The 17,983-nt window shown below is 44.5% G+C and overlaps 1 non-coding gene across 1 annotated transcript; it reads right to left on the reverse strand.

Moving 5' to 3' along the window:
• Positions 1-14,240: 14,240 nt before the first annotated feature.
• Trnal-caa (transfer RNA leucine (anticodon CAA)) lies at positions 14,241-14,315 on the reverse strand. Its single transcript has one exon. It is a non-coding gene; the product is annotated as a tRNA-Leu (tRNA).
• Positions 14,316-17,983: the final 3,668 nt, after the last annotated feature.

The following is a 17,983-nucleotide window of genomic DNA, read 5'->3' on the forward strand; positions in this document are numbered from 1 at the left end:
TTGAGGCAGGTTTCCTGCCCTTTCTGCAACATTACCGTCTACTCAAACAAACGTTCTACTAATGTCGAACTTCATGCAATAACAGTAGAAGTGCGGGACACGTTGGTGGGGTGACTGCCTGCACCGGCAATTTACAATTAGTATTTGTATTTAGCCAATTAATTTCGATATTTAAGCAATAACTTTTGAAACAGAGGATGAGAGCTGCTCTTTTGCACTCTTTTTTGGAAATAAAGTGCTACAACTGCCTCCTACAACCGAATAGACTCAAAAAGTATTCACTGAAAGTTGCCCAAGGAATTGAAAGACATCCATTAGATCTCTTTCATAATATTTAAACTGTTCGTGTTGTCGTTTGTGCCCCTCGTTACTCAGTTGCGACAGAAGGAAATCTCTAAAAGGAGAAGTGTAACCCCCCCACCCGACCACCTTCACCCCCCTCTCTTCCCTCCCAGACATCGACTTTCCCCACGTACAACAAGTCGCAATCGAGTTGCACTGGCGACGTTATGTGACACATCCAGAGAAAGATTCGTTTAAATGATCAAAATATGATTGAGAGTAGTAGCAAGTAGCCTAGTTTCCTTACAGTATCCAAGGTCCATATTTTGTGTTAAACATCGATATTAAGTTGTTTAACAGACTTAAGAGTCGATATTATGACAAGGATTTTGAAATTCCAAACGTGTATATTTTTGTAAACATCAGTCATCTTCGAACGTCCTTAATTGTCAGCCTGCAGTGAGATGAGAGTTGGTCAGAGGGAGCAGGGGGAGCCCCATTCAGTTGTTAACTACCCGCGCTCGTATTTTCTGCGGGTAATGAAGGTAAGCAAGCCTTTTGCTTTACTACCTCGCCGAGTAAAACATTTCTGGGCCTTCGAGGCACAGAGCAGAGCCGGAGCTGGTTATTAGCTGGTCGTGCACCTGCTGTGCTCTGTTTTAAGTGTGTGTGCGTGTGTGCTTGTGTAAGCATAGCTGCAGATTCCTGGACCCTCCCCTACTCTCCCCCCCTTCCCCCTCCACCGCTCCTCGAATCGTCTGATTGCGGCGCGGGAGGGGGCGGCGGCGAGAGATCGAACGGCGCGATAGGTCGCGCGCCAGATGCGAGATTTATTGTGGCTCATTTCATTAGCGGCGATTATAATTAGTCGAGGTAATAACCGGAAGGGAGCGCCGTCTCGGCGGAATATTGTTTCACGGGGGGAGGCCCTGAGCAGAGAAACACATTACGTTTCAAATTAGATCCGTCGTGGCATCTTATCGGGCCTTATTAATTACACGGCCGCTGCCGCGGCGGGATTGCGTTTTTGCGAATGGCGAGCGTTTCCTTAGAAGGCCGGATCTAGATCGGGAGCAATTACCGTGCCTAATGAACGAGGCGGATCGCTCCGGCCGGCCGGCGGAAAGGAAAATCGTGGACTCGCAACACACACACACACACACACATGAAGACACGCACAAAACGCGTGTGCACGCAAGATGTGCGTTCCTCAGGCCGATCCGGCTTGTATCCCGCGTAGAACTCCAGAGTACTGGCCTTGCAGTCAGACACCAAAGCCCTGTGGTAAACTTCTACCGGAGGTGCGGCCACGGTGTCGTGTGAAGAAAATCGATACTTTGAGCTACCAACACTTATTTTTTATAGAAAAGATTGAGGTAATCTCTATCGTCTGAAACACCTCTATGTCTCTTTTTGAAATGTATCTATAATTAGCAATGTATAACTAGCAATAGGACTGACATTCATAAAAGAAAAATATGTTTACTTTCATATAAATATGCATTACTATTATTATTATTATAATTATTATTCTTGATTGTTATAATTGTTTTTTATTGTTATTATTATCCTTGTACTACTGTTATAATCTCTATTTTGTCTTTAACATTAGTACTGTATAACACGTGATATGTCTATAATGTTCTGTACAAACTGATATTCGTTCAATCTGAGTATGCCTGGTTAGGTGTAAGAGAGGGCCTGAAGGCCCTAATCTTGCCAGGTAAAATAAATGCATAAATAAATAAATATAACAGAGGTAGGGGATCTGTTTTCACAAGTTTTAAACAGAACAATACAAGCGTTGAATCATTCAGTGCTTTTATTCTCATTACTCAATAGAATTTTTAAATATTTCGAACTGGCAAACAGCCGGCCGGTGTAGCCGAGCGGTTCTAGGCGCTACAGTCTGGAGCCGCGCGACCGCTACGGTCGCAGGTTCGAATCCTGCCTCGCGCATGGATGTGTGTGACGTGTTTAGGTTAGTTAGGTTTAAATAGTTCGAAGTTCTAGGGGACTGATGACCTCAGAAGTTAAGTCCCATAGTGCTCAGAGCCATTTGAACCATTTTTGAACTGGGAAACATGATATTACAGAACGGATTATCAGAAAAACAGCTGAATACTACCAGTAAGAAGGAATCGGTTGGTAGGACATGTTCTGAGGCATCAAGGGATCACCAGTTTAGTACTGGAGGGCAGCGTGGAGGGTAAAAATCGTAGAGGGAGACCAAGAGATGAATACACTAAGCAGATTCAGAAAGATGTAGGTTGCAGTAAGTACTGGGAGATGAAGAAGCTTGCACAGGATAGAGTAGCATGGAAAGCTGCATCAAACCAGTCTCAGGACTGAGGACCACAACAACAACAACAAGTGAATAAATTAAATCTTGCCTAAGTTTCCACACTTCCTCTGTGCCATCACTCTAAAAGATCAGAAGTATCCGAACACCCCTATGTAATACGAAATTGACTACCAGATGGCTGGTTGGCTGATTGGGGAGAGAGGCCAAACAGCGAGGTCCTCGGTCCCGTTGGATCAGGGAAGGACGGGGAAGGAAGTCGGCCGTGCGCTGTCAAAGGCACCATCCCGGTATTTTCCTGAAGCGGTTTAGGGACATAACGGGAGGTCTAATTCAGAATCGCCGGAATCGGGTTTGAACCGCCGTCCTCCAGAATGCGAGTCCAGTGTTGTAACGACTGCGTCACCTCGCTCGGTGTTACCAGATGTCACGAGAGGCAGACCCACCAGTGTAAAAGGAGAGAAGAGGTATTATGCTGTCAGTAGAGAGGCAGTGACAGCGCAAAGGGTTGATCGGGAGAGCTCAGTGGCTCAGACGTGGACTAGCCATTCGATGTCCCCTAAGTAACAAACTCATCAGGGACATTTATACCGTTCTAAAGCTGCCCAGGTCGAACTGTTGGTGATGCGAACGCGAAGGAACAACCGCGGCTAAATCAAGGCCAGACAGACAGCGGTAGTCGAGTACTGCGGAGAGCGGTTGTGAAACATTGGCGTGAATCAACGGAGGGAATCACACGTGAGCTACAAAGTGCTGCCAGCGGCCCAGCTACCAAGCTGACTGTACCAAGTGAATGGAAAGAAACGGGATGCGGTGGTCGATCAGGTCCTCATAAGCCACGTATTTCTGTAGCGACGCTTGACTTGGTGCAGAGAGTGACTCGGCTATACAGTGGATGGCTCGAAACGAGATATTTGGAATGATGAATCACGCCATATTCTGCCGCAGTCAGATGGAAGGGTTTGGATTTGCCGAATTCCTAGCGAACGTTTCCAGCTATCATGGGTAGTGCCGACGGTGAAGACCTGAGTGCTTACTGTTACAGTATGAGGTTGTTGCCCGTGGCTAGGGTGTGGCCTCCCTACTGCGCTTTATAAAACGCTAAATGCGGTAGGATAGCAACACACTTTACAGCACTGTGTACTGAGTTCAATAGTTCCAATTAATAAAATGTTCGGGGTTATTATACCGTGGTCGAATGGATTTCGCCTCAAAACGCAAAGTTTGTCCCCATCTGCGCAGGGCATTTTCAAGGGAGAACGTAGTTTCTCTGAATGTCCGATTCATTCCCTTGTTCGCTACTGACTACAGCAAAATTCTGCTTCCGCGCCGTGGCGTGACGTCACATGTTTTGAATTCGCAATCGCAATTGGCCGTCGTAGACTGCAGTCGTCCACTGTTGATATCACCCCATCTTCTTCAGCACCGGAATCCAAATGTCATTTGATTTCACTCCCTCTGCCTTCCTACTGAAATTCCTGGCACGTTTTATTATTTCTATGACCTCTTTGTATAACCTTTCACGGTATGCGTTTGAGGCTTCCAGTAATTAAGTCCTATCAAACTGAATGCGATGGTCTCCTGGCTGAAAAGCATCTTCCGCAACAGCGGATCTGTCAATCTCCCCTCTTCTGCAATTGCCCTTGAGCTCTTCTAACCGTTTCTCGAGCGTTCGTTTTCTAGTACCCACGTAAACCTTCTCGCAACTACATGGAATCCTGCGAATTTCTGCTTTTTCCTACAGTTGGCGAGCACCCTTCCCCGGTTGTAGGTGATATCGTATCTTCCGTGTGGGTATGTAAATTACGGCGATGTTCCGCTTTTTCAAGATTTTTCCTTTGCAGTCAGTAACGTCCTTAATGAAAGGCAGGAAAACTTCCGATTTCACCGGCCCTTGAGCATCGCTATGATTTCAACGCGGCAGTCTTAACGCTATTTTCACCTCAGCAAACTAATAACCATTCTTGAGTGATGCGTTGCTGAGATGTTTAAACTCTGCCACAAACAGCTCTGATTCACAAATTTTCCTGGCCCTATCCGCCAACGTTTTAATGATGCTTCCCTTTTGTTGTGGGTAGTGGTTCGAATCCAGGTGTCTGTAACGGTCTAAGTGCGTGGGTTTTCGGTAAATAGTGTGGCTCCAACTACAACCTTCTTTTTCGAAAGCTAACGCATCACGAAAATTTAATCTTCCGCCTACTGCCTCCTTCACGGTAAGCTGGAAGTTCGGATTGATCGCGTTGAGATGTTTGTGAAAACGACCCAGTTCCTCCCTGCCATGCCGCCACAAAACAAATGTTTATCCATGTTGAGGAACCAGATATTCGGTTTCTTATTTGCAGTTTCCAATGCCTGCTACTCGAATTTTTCAATAAGGTGTTCGCTGTAACTGTCGCTAACGGGCTCGCCATAGCGACACCATCCGCCTCTTCACAGAACTCATCGTTCCATTTGAAATACGTGTTTGTGAGGCAATATTTAAACAGCTCTGCGGCACCGGAAGGAAAAATTCGTTTCAGCTGTTGCAACACTTCATTGAGCGGAAACATAGTGAATATCGATACCAGATCGAAACTAACTAACCGTCAGGCTGTACCACTATGCCATTTAATTTACTGATATGGACGTTACTGACCGCATAGGAAAAATCTTGAAAAATCAGAACAACGCGGTAATCTTCAAATCCACCCGCAAGATACAAGGTAACCTAACATCGGTCAAGGATGTTCGCCAACCGTTGAGAAAGGCAGGAATTTGTAGCACTCCGAGTAGGTTTGCGGAGGTGTACGTGGGTACTACGGTCAAAAACGACTAGAATAGCACAAAGGCAATTGCAGAAGAGGGAAGATTGACAGGTCAGGTGTTGCGGGACCGCACATTCACTCTGATAGGACTCAAGTTCTGGAAGCCACAAACGGATGTCATGAAAGGTTATACAGAGAGGGCAAAGATATTGCAAAACACATCAGGAATTTCAGTAGGAAGGAAGAGGTCGTGAAATCGAATGACATTTGGATTCCAGTGCTGAATAAGATGGCGCGATATCAAAAGCGGACAACAGCAGTTGACAATGACCAATTGCGCTCGCGTATTCAAAACATGTGACGTCACGCCAATGTGCGGAAGAGGAATTGTGCTGTAGTCAGTAGCGATCCAGGGTGTGAATCGGACATTCAAAGAAGTTCCGATCCCCTTTGAAAAATGTTCTCCGCAGATGGGGACGAAAGTTTGAGTTTTAAGTCGAAATTCATTCTACCACGGCATAATAGCCCAGAACATTTTATTAGTTGCGAGATTTCCGACGGTGAAAGTTTACATTTTACAAGAGGAGCAGTTCGCAGAAGACGACTGTTTGTGTCAGCACGACAATGCAGCCTGTCATCAAGCAGCACCTCTTAGACAATGATTTGCGGACAATACCATACCTGAAATAGACTAACCAGACCAGACTATCGACCTGTACCCAATGGAACGTCTTTGGGATTATTTAGATCTACGACTTCGCTCCAGAGTTAAGCATCCAACATTACTATCTTCTCCATTTTCGGCCCTTGAGGAAGAATAGGCTTCTGTTTTTCCACAGACATTCAGACACCTCACTAAAATGTACCCAACAGAGTTCAAGCCGTCATAAAGGCGAAGGGTGGACTCACCCCATTTTAACGTCCCCTAACACGGTGGGGACACTTCTGACCAGACGGTATGTTTTATCCAGCCGTTTCACTGATATTCGGTTGTGTAACATTGACAACGTGCTGCCTCCCTCTGACAATAAACATTCGAAGATCATTTAAGTCAGCCCACAAAAGGTGACGCAGGTGTTGCCAAATTAAGGCTCATTATGTCTTCTTTTAATACCGTAATTTTTCAAACTCGATTATTATTTTCTGATTTACGCCCTTTTTCCCACCCTCTTCGTCATGTATTTACGCTAATCAACTTCTAACGTTCTATACAATCTGTTACTACCTTGTTAAGTAAATAATTTTATCTTTCTGTTTTGGGATATTTTCTTAAATTCGTTTCCACGTCTAGAGTATTTCTCGAAGACTGCACGTTTTTGAAACATTTTTTGCATTTACTTCATGTTACACATGTTATTAATATGCTGCCAAGTTTCACTTTTGATACGCAACATTCTGTCTATTGACTCAGTAATTTTTGCAGATAAACTGTTTTAAACAACAACATAAAAAGAAACATGTAAGTCGAGTAGCGAAAATAGCAAAAGCTTTTAGACACAGACGCTTGCTTATACCCCACTCGTTCAGATAGTGGTCTGTTGGTGATTGCGTCTTCACTTGCTGAAAATGTTGGTGATGAGTCACGTAGCGAAAATAATAAAAATGGCTCTGAGCACTATGGGACTTAACATCTATGGTCATCAGTCCCCTAGAACTTAGAACTACTTAAACCTAACTAACCTAAGGACATCACACAACACCCAGCCATCACGAGGCAGAGAAAAATCCCTGACCCCGCCGGGAATCGAACCCGGGAACCCGGGCGCGGGAAGCGAGAACGCTACCCCACGACCACGAGCTGCGGGCGCCAAAATAATAAAAATGAAGTAAATCATTATTCGATACGAAAGTACTCTTATGAGTAAAAGTATCTATTGAATAGTATCGAGCAAAGATTATTTAAATAAAGATGAGATTATATTATATCACTTTTTAAATAAGACTTAAAGTGGCTCTGTACGTAAAAAACAGCATTCCATTTGGGTCCATAGACGTGTCACGACACTACACTGAACAGATATTTGAATGTTGTGCAGCGTTAGTTGAATTTAGTGACACTAAACTTCTAATTGTTGTTGTTTATAGGTCCCCTAACTCCGACTTCAGATCATTTCTGCTCAAGCTAGAGAGGGTTCTTGATTCACTTTGTAGGAAGTACACTAAAAAGATTTTGTACTCAAACCAACGTCATATTTAATTACAAACTATGTAGGAAAGTTAATCCAACAACAAAACAGAGTTTTTCAAAACTTGTCAAGGAATAAGAGTGGCAGGATGTTTATAGTGTTGATAACATAGATGATAAACATTCCTTGACACATTTCTCATGCTTTTTGAGAGTTGCTTTCCATTAGAACATTCTAAACGCGGCACTAGGAGTAATGGGCAGCCCGGGTGGCTGACTAGGGGGATAAGGGTATCATGTAGAACAAAGCGGGAATTATATCGAAATGTTAGAAGTAGTCGCAATCAAGCTACAGTAGTCCATTACAAACAGTATTGTAAAGTGCTTAAAACTGTTATTAGGAAGGCAAAGAGTACGTGGTATGCAAATAGAATAGCTAATTCACAAGATAAAATTAAAACCATATGGTCAGTTGCGACGGAAGTGTCCGGTCAGCAGCACAAGGTCGACGATATAAAGTCAGTTCGCAGTAAAAACATTTCTGTTACTGATAAATCAGATATATGTACAGTAAGTAACAATCATTTTCTGAGCATTGCTGGTGAATTAAATAAAAGTTTACTTTCTGCAGGAAATCATATAACTTTCTTGGTAAATGCTTTTCTGAGATTGATGTCTGAAATACTCCTCTGTGATACAGACAAGAGAGAAACTGAGTCAATAATTAAATCACTGAAGACTAAGGACTCTCATGGTTATGATGCAGTGTCTATCAGAATATTAAAGTACTGTGCTTTACACGTTAGCCCTGTATTTAGCCATATTTGTAATTTTTTTCCTTTAGGAATGGTCAGTTTCAAAAAATGGCTCTGAGCACTATGGGACTCAACTTCTGAGGTCATTAGTCCCCTAGAACTTAGAACTAGTTAAACCTAACTAATCTAAGGACATCACAAACATCCATGCCCGAGGCAGGATTCGAACCTGCGACCGTAGCGGTCTTGCGGTTCCAGACTGCAGCGCCCTTAACCGCACGGCCACTTCGGCCGGCATGGTCAGTTTCCTGAGCGATTAAAGTACTCATTAGTAAAGCCACCTTATAAAAAGGGAGAAAGGGATGATGTAGATAATTTTAGACCTATTTCTATGGCATTAGTGATTGCAAAAGTTATTGAAAAGGCTGTGTATATAACGTTAATTGATCATTTTATATCAAATGTACAGTTCGGCTTTAGAAGTCGTTTGAAAGGGTACAGTACCGCCCGACATTGAAATAAGGTACAACATTCTTCGTTATTCTTGTCGGAACAACATATTTTTTGTAATAATAACTCAATTTCACTTAATACACCGAAGCCGGATACCAGTGTAGGAAAAAATGACAATTTATTTATATAATTGATCACATGTGCACTCCCACAAAATAAATCCCTACACTCAGTTTGGTGAGATCTGCGAAATGAATGAATGTATGGTCGTCTGCTAACCGCAGATAGTGAAGGTGCAATATATGATCATCTTTGAGACGGTCCTTTGGTCACCTTTGGTGGAACCAAAGAGATGAAATTTACCTGAGCTTTGAGCTCCTGAAATGTGGCTGACCAATACGGGAGCAAGGTGCTCCCCCACTTCGGGAGAGGTGCGAGACGACCTGAAGAACGGCCATGTTTTCAGCACTCTGGCGGTGGCTCTTGTGTTGGTAAGACCTGTCTTAGGTGCGCTCCGTAAGAGTGGCGAGAATGGTATGCATGTGGAATACTTAAGAGTAGTTTAGAATAATAATTTCTGTATTTCAGGAACTTTTGTGGGGAGAATTAAATGGTTCAAATGGCTCTGAGCACTATGGGAGTCAACTGCTGTGGTCATCAGTCCCCTATAACTTAGAACTACTTAAACCTAACTAACCTAAGGACATCACACACATCCATGCCCGAGGCTGGATTCGAACCTGCGACCGCAGCAGTCGCACGGTTCCGGACTGCGCGCCTAGAACCGCGAGACCACCGAGGCCGGCAGGAGAATTAAATGTCAGGCAGGTAACATTAAGGGGATCGTAGTAATCTTCGGAAGTGACCAACGGTCACAATGAAAGCGCGTGTAGCACTAAGTTGAAATACTTCCGAGTGCTTAAGTTAAGCTGAATTACTGGCGTGTGTACTATTAAGTTGGAAATATTTAAGAAATGGCGTGTGCACGACTTGAAATTAGAGACGAGTACTTCCACGCGGTGAGTACTGTGTGAGTCTCAATCTGTATATGAGACAAAGGATAAAGAGAAGTACTCGTCCATGGTATCAGTTGAGGACTCGCGTGTGTGATGAATATGTTCTTAATATTACTTTGCGTGTTATGTTTCCGTGTGACACTTGATTCAAACTATAATACTCTGAGAGTGAAGCAAGGTGAGTCAGCCGTCTATCCAGCAACGCCACTTGGCTTGCATTGCACAGGAAGACGTGCATATATCCTCCAGAGTTCATAGTAGGAAAGAAAAGTTACGAAGTGGGGCAGTGTCGTGTGAAACTGGGATAAATACTATTTGAAGTGGGAAAGCTGAAAGTGATGTGATTATAACGTTGTGACTATTCCTTGTGTTGTATTCCATGTTGCCAGTGTGGTGTATTTCATGTAATTTAAGTATGTGTGGTTTGCATGGGAGAGTAGCAAGATAGTTTCAGAGGCAGTGGGTTATGCATGTTCCTTTTTGTACTACTCAGTCTGGAGGAAGTTTTCGTGATGATGGGTGTGAGAGTCGAAGTGTGAGATATGGCAAAAGATCCACCATCCTATCCAGATAGTGCACTGTAGCGTTAAATAATTACGAGACCATAAGATAGAGAATCACCAATGTAAAGCCATGCCCACTGGGTGGAGTTTCTCATGTGTAATTGTTGTATAAAATGTAATGGTGTGTCTAATCTTTGAATCAGAATATAATTTATCGGAATATAAAGGATAGTGAAAAGAATAGGATTGGTGGCCTTGTTCTTCGAGTAGTGCGAAGTCATGATACCCAGAATTCATAATGTGTGCGCCATTCGTATTCAGTGCGATGGCCACGTGTTGGTCAAAGCCGTTGGATAAGAAAGAAAATGTGGTATTGCCAGAGCGCAGTGAACAATCAGAGTTGTGTAAATTACTAATAGTCAGATGTGCGTTATCCGTTTCCGTTGCGTAATATTCGAACAGGAGTATAATTTGTAGCTTAATTATGAGTACTATAACTCATAATCAGTCATTGAGAAATATGAATAAAGGCACTCGCTTGGCAGACCACTCATCTTGCAGGCCTGACTGCTTGATGCCACAGTATGAGCAAGGCATGTGGGTGCCTCTCACGTTTAACAACTGAAAATGCTATATTATGTTTTCTCTGTGAGGTACTGGATGGGCTAAACAAAAAGTTTCGAACGCTTGGCGTATTTTTTTATTTAACTAAGGCATTTGATTGTGGTGATCACAAAATATTTCTCCAGAAGTTGGACGATTACGGAATACGGGGAGTAGCTCACAATTGGTTCACCTCTTACTTTAGCAACAGGCAGCAGAAGGTCATTATTCACAATAGTGATAAAGGCTGTGATGTGGGATCTCAGTGGGGTACTGTCAAGTGAGGGGTGCCCCAGGGATCAGTGTTGGGGCCAATCCCATTCCTTTTTGATATAAATGATATGCTCTCTAGTATTACGAGTAACTCTAAAATATTTCTGTTTGCTGATGACACTAGCTTGGTAGTAAAGGATGTTGTGTGCAACATTGGCTCGGTTTCTGTGCAGTACATGACCTCATTTCATGGCTTGTAGAAAATAAACTAACGTTAAATCACAGTAAGACCCAGTTTTTACAGTTTCTAACACACAATTCAACAAAACCTGACGTTTTAATTTCACAGAACGGGCATATGATTAGTGAAACTGAACAGTTCAAATTTCTAGGTGTTCAGACAGACAGCAAGCTGTCGTGGAAAGCCCACGTTCAGGATCTTGTTCAAAGACTTAATACTTTCATTTTTACTATTCGAACCGTATCAGAAGTGTGTGATACTTCGACAGGAAAATTAGTCTACTTTGCTTATTTTCATTCGCTTATGTCGTATAGCATTATATTTTGGGTTAATTCTTCCCATTCTACAAGAATATTTTTGGCTCAGAAACGGGCAGTTCGGGCAATAAGTGGTGTGAGTTCACAAACCTCTTGTCGACCTCTGTTCACGAGTCTGGGTATTTTGACATTGGCCTCTCAATATGTATATTCGTTGTTGTCGTTTCTTGTTACCAATATTAGTTTAATCCCAAGAATAAGCAGCATTCACTCGGTTAATACTCGGCAGAAATTAAACCCGCATTTGGATCGGACTTCCTTAACTCTTGTGCAAAAAGGTGTGCAGTATACTGCTGAATCCATTTTCAATAAGCTTCCACTCGAATTCAAAAATCTTTTCAGTAATCCACGCTCTCATGGGTCACTCCTTCTATTCTGTCGAAGAGTTTCTTGAAAAATTAAGCTGATTCTTATTGTATTGCTGATAGCGTTTACTTAAACTTATGGAATGACTTTTTTCAGGTTCATGAACATTTATTTTAACTGTTATTACTTTTATGTTGTAATTTCATGTACTGGCACGTTTCATGACCTTGGAGATTTGCTCCTCCATTTGATCCTACGGAACTTGAGGTGTAAATAAAATAAAAAATAAAAAGGATGTAAGGTAGAGATGTAGTCTTTCGCCCCTACTCTTCAGTCTACACACTGAAGAAGCTACGAAGGAAATAAAAGAAAGATTCAACACTGGGATTAAAATTCAAGATGAAAGGATATCAGTGATAAGATCCGATGATGGCATTGCTGTCCTGGGTGAAAGTGAAGAAGAATAATTACAAGACTTGTTGAACTGAATGAACTATCTAAGAGTACAGAACCCGGATTGAGAATAGATCGAAGAAAGACTAAAGTAAAGATAAGTACCAGAAATGAGAATAGCGAGAAACTTAACATCAGAACTGGGGATCACAAATTAGACGAAATTAAGGAATTCTGCTATCCAGGCAGCGAAATAACCCATGATGGACGGAGCAAGGAACACATAAGAAGTAGACTAGCACCGGAAAAAAGGGCAATCCTAGCCAAGATAAGTCTACTAGTATGAAGCATCAGCCTTAATTTGAGGAGCAAATTTCTGAAAATATACGTTTGGAGCACAGCACTGTATACTAGTGAAACTTCGACTGTGAGAAAACCGGAACAGAAGAGACTCGAAGCATTTGGGATGTGGGGCTAGAGACGAATCGGATTAAAAGAAGATATCAAAGAATTCCGTGGCATGCTGCTAAATTTGTTTCTGGTAGGTGTGATTAACAGGCAAGTATTTCGGGGATGCTTCGTGAATTCAGATTGGACTATCTGAAGAGAAGACGTTCTCTTCGCGGAACAATAGTACAAAATTGAGAGAACTGTTATTTGGGGCTGACTGCAAAACGATTTTACTGCCGCTAGTGTATGTTTCGCGTAATGAACGCGAATATAAGACAATAGAAATTAGCGCTTACACGGAGGCGTATAGGCAGTTGTTCTTGTCTCGCCCCATTTGCTAGTAGAGCAGTATAGGAAATGAACGGTAGCAATACAAGGCACCCTCCAACCATGCTCCATAGGATGGCTTGCAGAGTATGTTGATAGATGTAGCTGTAAATGTGTCCGCACAACAGGCTTATCCTGATGGTCATTTGGTCTCAGTGGTTACTAAGCTTTCCATCCGTACCCCTACCCCTACAAGAAAGAGAGTTAATACTGCTATTTCATTCAGTTCTGAGCTTCGTTCCAAATTTCTAGTCTCTAGCGTATCAGGAATTTAAATTAAAATCAACTGCAAAATTTGTGCACCACGACATGTGCAATTGATGGGATCGAGAGGAATTTGCTATACTAACTTCGACTTTGACAAGTGACATTATGTTAATGATTGCTCTGATGTCACTTCCTGGTGCCTATTTTCATTTGTACTTCTCTATAGCTTGCTAATTGTAATATTTTCGCTAGTTTCTAAGCATTTTCCCTTTAATCTTCGTTATGTACAATGAAAAATACCTGGTGTTCAGTAGCAGAATGCTTGAAACACTGCTACCAGGCAATTACTTCAATGTTAATGCCCGCATTTTTTCTACAACAACATAGAACCGTAACGAATGTTTAGGTACAACACTAGTCTTAATCTGTCTTAGCTGATGCTAAGTCCAATATGGAATATGGCCATTCTCGAGAAGTTGTTACGGCAGTCGCCGTAGCTCTGGAGTGAAGACTCCGTATGACGACTGTAGACTGCTACTGCTGAATCAAGACGCTGCTAACTCAGTGAGGCGCAAATTAAATAGGGGTCTGGACTGATACTGGGAATTAGCTGTGGCCGCTGAGCGATGTCACATATCCGCTCATTGGCTCCTTAGGTAGCGTGACGTCACCCCTTTGCCTGATTGCTACGCGCCACTGAGACGGGCAGGGTAGTGTGGCAGCCGCTAGTGGCCACCGTGGGACACAGGCGAAGTACTCACTGACCTGGATTCGATCTGACGCATGCCGAACCCGCACGCCATCGGAAATGCTGGCAGTCACGGGGGATTTTCTCGCAATGAGCCAATCATCTTCACCGTCAACGCCTACGAAACGTAAACGGAACGAGGTTAACGATTCCAAGACCCTTCCAGCTGCACCAAGGTTCCTAGTGGTAGAATGAGATTTTCACTCTGCAGCGGAGTGTGCGCTGATATGAAACTTCCTGGCAGATTAAAACTGTGTGCCCGACCGACACTCGAACTCGGGACCTTTGCCTTTTGAGGGCAAGTGCTCTACCAACTGAGCTACCGAAGCACGACTCACGCCCGGTACTCACAGCTTTACTTCTGCCAGTTCCTCGTCTCCTACCTTCCAAACTAGTCGTGCTTCGGTAGCTCAGTTGGTAGAGCACTTGCCCGCGAAAGGCAAAGGTCCCGAGTTCGAGTCTCGGTCGGGCACACAGTTTTAATCTGCCAGGAAGTTTCATATCAGCGCACACTCCGCTGCAGAGTGAAAATCTCATTCTGGAAAAATCCCCCAGGCTGTGGCTAAGCCATGTCTCCGCAATATCCTTTCTTTCAGGAGTGCTAGTTCTGCAGGTTTGCAGGAGAGCTTCTGTAAAGTTTGGAAGGTAGGAGACGAGGTACTGGCAGAAGTAAAGCTGTGAGTACCGGGCGTGAGTCGTGCTTCGGTAGCTCAGTTGGTAGAGCACTTGCCCGCGAAAGGCAAAGGTCCCGAGTTCGAGTCTCGGTCGGGCACACAGTTTTAATCTGCCAGGAAGTTCCTAGTGGTTTCACGTCCTGAAGACAGTCAGTCCTGTGCTACGGTAAATCCGTTATTATTCAGAAAGGTGTTGATGCCGTTGCTGGTTATGTGAAATCCTGCTCTCGTTTATGCAATGGCACTTTGCTTTTGGAGACTACTTCTGATCATGCGCAACAACTGCTTGCCGCCTCAGTTCTCCATGACTGCTCTGTTCGTGTCGAGGCCCTTTGAACTCTGAATTCTTCACATGGTGTTATTTACACTAGGCAGCTCGACGGTCTGACCGAAGCTGAAATCCAATAGTACCTCTCTGTTCAGGGTGTTACTGGTTCAAATGGTTCAAATGGCTCTGAGCACTATGGGACTCAACTGCTGAGGTTATTAGTCCCCTAGAACTTAGAACTAGTTAAACCTAACTAACCTAAGGACATCACAAACATCCATGCCCGAGGCAGGATTCGAACCTGCGACCGTAGCGGTCTTGCTGTTCCAGACTGCAGCGCCTTTAACCGCACGGCCACTTCGGCCGGCAGGGTGTTACTGCCGTCAATTGGGTGATGAAAAAGTAGATGCCTCCTTAGTGCCTACACGCACTCTGTTTCTAGCTTTCGATAGAATAGTTCTTCCGTCAAAGATCAAAGCAGGTTACGAAGTTATCACAGTCAGACCCGGCCACTCCGAACACAATGTGCTGCTACCAGTGTGATCGTTACAACCACACTAGAACGCCTTGTCGACACGCAGCCAAATGTGTAACCTGTGGTAGGGATGAACGTGAGGGCAATTGTCTGCCTCCTTCTCCCTGCTGTATCAACTGCAATGGCGACTATGGTGCCTCCTCCTGTGATTGTCCCGTGTATCTCGATGAGCGGGCCGTCCAGGAGATCCGGGTAAAGGAGAAAGTTCCTTACCCAGTCGCTCGCAAGTTTTTGGCTCGTCGGAAACCCTGTGTCCTATCAACTGGCACCTACAGTACTGTTCTTACTATATCTCGCTCCACGAAGGATATGGCCACGTAGATATGCGATCTCAAATTTAGCACCGCTGTTGTGAAATCGCCCTGCTCTATGGTAGTGTCCCCATCTCCTCCATCTGTGCAACACGCCACAAAACTTTCACGAAATCACCAGCTATACAACTGGCAGGCCGGAGAGCACAGAAAGAGTACTCCCATGATGACTTCCTATGCACCTGCAGCCAACCGACACTTGTGTCTTGCTCTGCAAACTAAGGCAAACGGTCTTCTCCTTCGCCGAATCTAAGAGCCTCTTCGACGGTGTCGCCACGTGATGACCTCGCCAGGCCGACGTCCGTATCGCTGAAGTGCACCACCAACCATTTTTCTGCACTGGACTCCGCAGGCCGACAGCAGAAGAAAGCCTGTTGCAGTTCGCCTTTTCCTTCCTCACTTCACCTTTTCCCTTTGTACATTTTACATCCCTCCATCATTCGATGTCGCCAGGGCAGACTTTCTCCAGCTTATTGGGTAACTCCCTCATCCCTTTCTGCCGCTCGGTGACTTTAATGCGCACCATCCCCTTCGGGGTTCTCCCAGAACCTGTCCGAGAGGTGCCCTCTTGGCTGACTTTCTCAGTCACCTTAACCTCACCTGCCTTAACACAGGAGCATCCACATTGCTTTCAGACTCCATGCACACCTCTTTCCATTTGGACCTATCCTTCTGCGCTGCCAGATTGCCCATCGCCTTGAGCGACCATTTTACTTGTGCTATCCAGTTGCTGACTTCTGCTCCACCTACGTGCACACTCAAATGGCAGCTTACTAAGGCTGACTGAAGACATTACACCTTCCTGGCGACCTTCGACGAACAACATTTCTCCAGTTGTGATGACCAGGTGGAATAACTTACAAACGTTACCGCGGCAGAACGTTTCATTCCTCGCTCTTCCTCTTTACCACGCCGTGTCCCAGCCCGTTGATGGACTGAGCCGTGCCGCGACGCATTTCGCGCGGGGCGATGTTCTCTCCGCGTTTTTAACATCCTACGATGGGAATGTCGCCAGACACCACACTTGCTAGGTGGTAGCCTTTAAATCGGCCGAGGTCCGCTAGTATACGTCGGACCCGCGTGTCGCCACCATCAGTGATTGCAGACCGAGCGCCGCCACACGGCAGGTTTAGCCTAGAGATACTCCCTAGCACTCGCCCCAGTCGTACAGCCGACTTTCCTAGCGATGGTTCACTGTCTACATGCGCTCTCATTTGCAGAGACGACAGTTTAGCATAGCCTTCAGCTACGTCATTTGCTACGACCTAGCAAGGCGCCATATTCTGTTACTACTTCAAGAATGTATTCTGAACAGATAATATTGTGACTCACGTACTGTCAAGAGCGACGTTCATCATTAATGGATTAAAGTTAAGTATCAAACTAACTACGTCCGCTTTCTGAATTCTCATTCCTTGTCATGTTCCAGACCTCACGTCAGTACAGTTCTTCCCTCCTCACGCCAGCCTGCGTGAGCTAAAACGCGTGCATTTCGGCCTCCATTCGTAACACGGTATTGCCTCTTCTGCCAACACAACAGGCAAACTGAATTTATTATAAACATATTCGTGCACAGTGTCGTCACGTTCTTCTGAATAGCAAAAAATCTAGCTGGATTTCATGTTTTAGTTATTTTAACAGTTCCAGGCCCTCTTCTGTCATGTGGGCCAACCTCCGACGACACTCTAGGACCAAGATCCATTCCCCAATTTCCGATCAGACAGTAGCAGGCGATGTCATAGTGGATCCTATTCCTATCTCGAACACCTTGGGCCGCCATTTTGCGGAAATTTCGAGCTCTTACCACTATCACCCTGCCTGCTTCCTCCATCGGAAACGAGCGGAGGAGACTAGGGCGTTACCCTTCTCTTCTCAGAATCGAAAGTGCTACAATGCCGCCTTTGCTCTGAGGGAGCTAGATCATGCTCTCACTTCATCCAGATCCTGGGCCTCAGGGCCAAACGCTGTTCACATTCAGATGTTGCAGGACCTTTCTCTTGGGGACAAGCACATTCTGCTTCATACGTACAACCGCATCTGGGCATGGGTACATTTCCCAGACGCTGATGTGGAGCTAGTGTCATACCTGGTAAGGAAAAACATCTTCCTTCTAGCCACCGCCCCATTTCTCTCACTATGTGTGTTTTTAAGATGATGGAACGTATGATTCATGCCCGGCTGGTATGGTGGCTCGAGTCTTACAATTTACT

The sequence above is a fragment of the Schistocerca nitens genome, chromosome 9 (genome assembly GCF_023898315.1).
Source record: "Schistocerca nitens isolate TAMUIC-IGC-003100 chromosome 9, iqSchNite1.1, whole genome shotgun sequence".
Classification (NCBI taxonomy): domain Eukaryota; kingdom Metazoa; phylum Arthropoda; class Insecta; order Orthoptera; family Acrididae; genus Schistocerca; species Schistocerca nitens.